This window comes from Molossus molossus, unplaced genomic scaffold (genome assembly GCF_014108415.1).
Source record: "Molossus molossus isolate mMolMol1 unplaced genomic scaffold, mMolMol1.p scaffold_m16_p_9, whole genome shotgun sequence".
Taxonomy (NCBI): domain Eukaryota; kingdom Metazoa; phylum Chordata; class Mammalia; order Chiroptera; family Molossidae; genus Molossus; species Molossus molossus.
The window spans coordinates 70,949,403-70,955,402 of NW_023425403.1; the positions used below are offsets into that span (position 1 = coordinate 70,949,403).

The window sequence follows — 6,000 nt, forward strand, 5'->3', positions numbered from 1 at the left end:
AGGATTATTCCATATTATAAGTGTAATTAGAAATATTATTATATTATTCAGAATAAACTAACAATAATCAGAAGATTAATTTATGATAATCTATGAAACATATTGATAAATTAAGTTTTCAAAAATATTTAAAAAATTGAAGTCAGCCTGATATATCATTTTTTTCTTTCCAAGATTACTTGCAAGTAAAATTCATTTCTTATTTGATAGTGTATATTGCTAAATAATTCTTTTTTTAAAAATATGTTTTTATTGATTTTAGAGAAAGAGAGAAAGGGAAAGGGAGAGAGAGACAGAAACATCAATGTGTGAAAGAAACATGGATCACCTGCCTCCAGCCGGCAATCTGGCCATGTGCCCTGATCAGGAATCCAACCCACAATATTTCGGTGCAAAGGTCCATGCTCAACCAACTGAGCCACATCAGCCAGGGCTAAACAATTCATCTTCTTCTTCTTCTTCTTCTTTTTTTTCTTTTCTTTTCTTTTATTGATTTTAGAGAGAGGAAGTCAGAAGGAGAGAGAGATAGAAATATCAATGAGCCAGAACATCAATAGGCTGCCTCCTGCATGCCCCCCACTGGGGATGGAGCCCACAACCTGGGCATGTGTCCTGACCGGGAATCAAACCGGCCACCTCTTGGTGCATGGGTCGATGCTCAACCACCGAGCCACACCAGCTAGACTAAACAATTCTTTTAAAAGGTATGTACTCAGGGTTCTCCCACTGCCCCCATTGCGGGTCCGAGCAGCTTGGGCAGCGGGAGAAGTGGCAGCTGCCAGGCAGCCCAGGTTCTGGAAGCCACAAGGCGCCCGGCCCCCAGGCGCTCAGCAGGCCCGGGCTCAGCTGCCAGATGCCCCACCGGCAGGTTACCTCCGCCCAGGGGGCCGCGAAGGAGGAGCCCAAGAGGTCGGCCAGGCTGTCAGCCAAACCTGCTCCTGCAAAAGTGGAAACGAAAAATGGCAGTGGGAAAGGGTAAATCTGCAGATAAGAAAGTCCAAAGGAAAGGGAAAAGGGAAGCAAAAGGAAAGCAGGCGGAAGTGGCTGACCAGGAACCTAAAGAAGATGTACCCGCGGAAAATGGAGAAACTAAAAGCGAGGAGAGTCCAGTCTCTGATGAAGCAGGAGAGAAAGAAGCCAAGTCTGATTAATATCACATACCATGTCTTATCAGTCTCCCTTCTTGTACAATCCAGAGGAATATTTTTATCAACTATTTTGTAAATGCAAGTTTTTTGGTAGCTCTAGAAACAGTTTTAAGAAGGAGGGAATTCCACCTCATCCCATTTTTTTTTTTAAGTGTAAATGCTTTTTTTTTAAGAGGGGAAATCATTTGCTGGTTGTTTATTTTTTGGTACACCCAGAAAATGGTGGGCTATTGAATATGGTAGGCTGTGATTGTCTTGGGTGTCAGCTTAACATTCCATAGATGGGGAGGTTTTTATATTCTGTAATACAAAGCACACTAAATGGCAGTTTGGAGTCAGTTGTGCATTTAATGTGTCTTGAACATTTTAAATTACTTCTATTCCCGTGTTTTTGGTATGATTGTTTTCTAAAGAAACCCCTCCTTGATCTTGGCTCTCCCTGTCAGAAGTCCGGGCACTCTGTAACATCTTTGGTGTGGTGGTCCAGATTTCCCAGTAACTTTGTTAATGTGCTGTGAAAGATTCAAAATTTGATTATGTAGTATAAATATTAAATTGTGAATTAGTGGGACTTTGATGTAACAGCCTATCAACATTTGAAGATATTGGTGATACTCTTGAGGAAAATTAGCCTCCAAATTTTAAGCTGGAAAGTCACTGGAATAACAGTTTAGAAATGAATCACAACTACATGACTTTACATTTTTGGTATGTTAAGAATTGTGCACAAATTGAAATGTCCGTGTACTTGTCCTCAAAACAAACAATAAAATCTCAATTATGAAAGAAAAATAAAGAAAGAAAGAATGAAAGGTATGTATTCAGATATAGAGGGAAAGTCTCAGGTTCTTGGTCTTCAGCCCCTTCCTCCTCCACCCCACCCCTGCCACGTGTTAAAATCCCATCAATTTCTAATACTGGATTTCTACTTTTCAAATTAAAGAATGAAAATTTTGTTAGTGTGCATGTAAGTCTGACCAATGATCTATAAAGATTTTAAAATCTCTTAACAATCTTTCACTTGCATATCATCATAGAGAAAGTTAAAGTACTTTAATATCCACATTTTAAAAATAATTTATTTTTAATTACTGTTGACATATAATATATCAGTTTCAGGTATATAACATAATTGAATATCCACATGTTTATGTCTTTTCAATATCAAACTTGTGTATATATCTCAAGAAAACATAAAAAGTATGCTTAAATACCAAAAAACTCTTTTGATGTAGAGGAAAATTTCAAAGTAACATTTGAGGTGCTACTTTACAGACAGTAATCTTTAATAAAGAGATCTTTACATAGTAAATATATTAATTTCTGAATATATATCTTTCAGTTTGATTTCTTTATAAGACTTATACACTTTTATGAAGTGATTATACAAATAAAATTGTGTTTTGATTTGCTTCATCTTTCTTAATATTAGTGTATGTATAAACTGAAAATAAGTCTGAATGATAATCTGACTCAGTCAATATAGAGAAAAATAGTTCAAAATAAAATGTGGAGTATTCTTTGAGATAAATTTATGATTTGAGGTTTAGAAACAGAAAAAAATAATTTAAAATTTAACTATAGAAATAACTATGGATTTCTATACTTCAATAATTAACATGTAGAAAAATAGGAGCTTCCCACTAATATCTAGAAGAAGAAAAGGATTTCCTCTCTCACCACTCCTTTTCAGAAAATTATTGGACATACTTAATGCAATACGAAAATACTAAATGTATAATGATAGGAATGAAGAATTAACACTGACTTTGTTCACAGATGGCATGTGTCTCTTTAGAATATCCAAAAGAATCAACAAAAAAAGAGAAATTCCTGAGACGAATAAACTCTTATAGGATGGTTTCAGGATGCAAGAATAACAGACAAACCATAATATACAAATGTCAATCACTTTTCTATTTACTAGCAATGAACAAATGGAATTTGAAATTAAAAAAAAATTATATAAGTAGGTATAAATCTACAAAATATGTACTATATATATATATATATATGGAAAAGTAAAAAAAAAAGATTTGATGAATGACATCAATGAAGAACTAAAATGTGGAGAGATATATTTATGGATAAGAAGATTTAATAGTGTCACTATGTCATTTTTTACTAAATTTATCTATAGATTCAACACAATCTCATCAAAATACCAGCAAGTTATTTTGTGTATATGGACATACTGATTCTAAAGTTCATGTGGAGAGGCAAAAGACTCAGAATACACCGCAAAATAATGAGGAATGACAAAGTTCTGGGGCTGACATTATCTGACTCCAAGACTAAATATAAAGTTGCAGAACAAAAGACAGTGTGGTATTGGTGAAAGAACAGACAAGTAAATCAATAGAACAGAATACTGAAATTGAGCCACATAAAACTAGTTAACTAATTTTTGTCAAAGGAGCAAGACTGTACAATAGAGAAATGACAGTCTTTTCAACATATAATACTGGAACAAGTAGACATTCATGTGTAAAAATAAATGAATAAATTTAGACATAGACATTACACCCCTCACTCAAACCCCTAACTCAAAATGGAAAATAGACCTACATGTAAAATGTAAAACTATAAAACTCTTATAACATAGAAAAAAACTTGATAACCTTGGGATTGGTGATGCCTTTTTAGATACAATACCAAAAACATGATTCACAAAAGAAAAAATTGATAAGTCGGACGTTATTAAAATTAAAACTTCTGCTCTGCTAACACACTGTCAAGAGAATATAAGAACAAGCCACAGAATGGGATATAATATTTGCAAAAGACACATCTGAAAAAAGATTGCTATTCAAGATGTACAATGAACTCTTAAAACTCAAAGATTAAAAAAAAAGTTTTAAAAAATTGACAGAAGATTTTAACAAACAACTCATCAAAAACATATACAGGTGACAAATATTATATTAATATTCTCCACATAATATATTAAGGAAATGCAAATGAAAATAATAGTGAGATACCACCACACACCTGTTAGCATAGCCAAAACCCAGAACACCGAGGACAACAAAAGCTGGCGAGAATGTAGAGCAAGAACTCTTACTCATTGCTGATGGGAATGCAGAAGGGGGCAGCCACTTTGGTGACATTTTGACAGTTTCTTATAAAACTAAATCTTACATGATCTCACTTATTTGTGGAATATAATGAACAAAATAAGGTGATGAACAAAATAGACCCAGAGACACAGAAGTAGTGTTCAGACTGACAAACTTCAGAGGAGAGAGGCATGGGGAGGGAAGAGATAAACCAAAGAATTTATGCATATAAGCATAACCAATGGGCATAGACGACAATGCTGGGAGTTGGGGGGAGGGAGGAGGGTGTCAATGGGAGGAAAGAAGAAACATCTGTAACAAAAATTAATTAACTAAAAAAAAATACAATAAAAAACTAAATCTACTTTTACCATATGATCCAGCAATCCCACTCCCTGGTATTTACCCAAGAAGTTTAAAACTTGTGTCTACTAAAAAACATGCACATGTATATGTACAGCACCTTTTATTCATAATTGCCATGCTGCCTACACCTCGCAGGTCATGCTTCTCACCATAATGAGATGTGATGGAATTGCAGTCCTAAGCATCAGAAGTCTTCTAAATCTGCTTGCAGGTTTAAAATAAAAGCAACAAAGAACACACAAAGCACATAGTCATAATAAGTAGTTAGACATCCCATGACTTCCAATCATGGTCTGCTAAATTTTGACCATGGAGCACGTTTTGTCATGGGTAAGATTCATGCCATGGAAGTTGGTCAGGCATTTTTTTGCCTTAAAATAGTCAGTATTGGTTTGAATTGCTAAAACTTTATCATTCTGCAGATCAGTAAGGATTTCTCTACAAAAAAAAAAAAAATTCTTGAGACAATCAAATGCAATTTTGTTTCGTTGAGTACTTGTAACTAGTTCTTGTATTTAACATAACTGGTGCTTTCAGATCACATCAATCTTGAAAAATGATGAACTGTTTTCTCCTTGGTTCCTTTCTTGCCTCCTTTTGTAAGACACTTGTCCTTGTGAACCCAGATATTAATTTTTAAGGTTGTTAATCATACAAGAGTAAGTTCATTATGTTACCCTGAATAAAATATCAAAAAATAATACTTAGGCATTTTTTATGTTCTGTTATAATTCAAATAACAGCAGTATTCTCCATCACTTGATAATTTCAAGGCAACTGTGTTAAAAAAATGTGTACCCTGTTCTTTTGTGATGGGAGGTCTTCAACATAAGGCATGATGTCTTTAATTTTTTATTCTTTCTATTAATTTATAATGTTAAATATTATTTTCTTCTTAGTGTATCTAATTTTGTTTCTTCCCTTCATTTCAATTTTGAGGTTTCAAATAAATTCTTCTACTTTCCATATTATCCTAATTAGTTGTTATTTGTATTGTTTAGTATACATCTCTGTTGTAAATATTCATCACCTTTTTCTGTTCTCTAATTAATTTTCTCTTGGTCTTTATTAAGTTCTTTTTTATGATAATGAGTTAGAATGTTTCGGCTGAAGATAAAATATGTTTCAATTTTTTTTTTAGACTCTAAGGAAAGTATAATACATCTCCTAAGAATTCCAGATAATTGGTGACATTCACGTTGAGTCACTTATTCAAAGATTTCATTAAAAAGAAAAAAGAATTATTTTCATTCTGTTATTATTAGTGGTCCATGCTAAACACAGTATTGTATTCTGCCTTTTTGCATGCATATTTAATCATTCTCTTTTAAACTTGAATGATGAATTTTGAAGCTAAAATATGTACTATATTTGTTTACTGGTCTTTTTCGACAACACTACCCTTGGAAAAACTATAGCCTAATGTC

The 6,000-nt window shown here is 33.5% G+C and overlaps 1 pseudogene; it reads left to right on the top strand.

Moving 5' to 3' along the window:
* The first annotated feature begins 853 nt into the window (after positions 1-853).
* On the top strand, positions 854-1,151 carry LOC118622209 (annotated as a pseudogene).
* Positions 1,152-6,000: the final 4,849 nt, after the last annotated feature.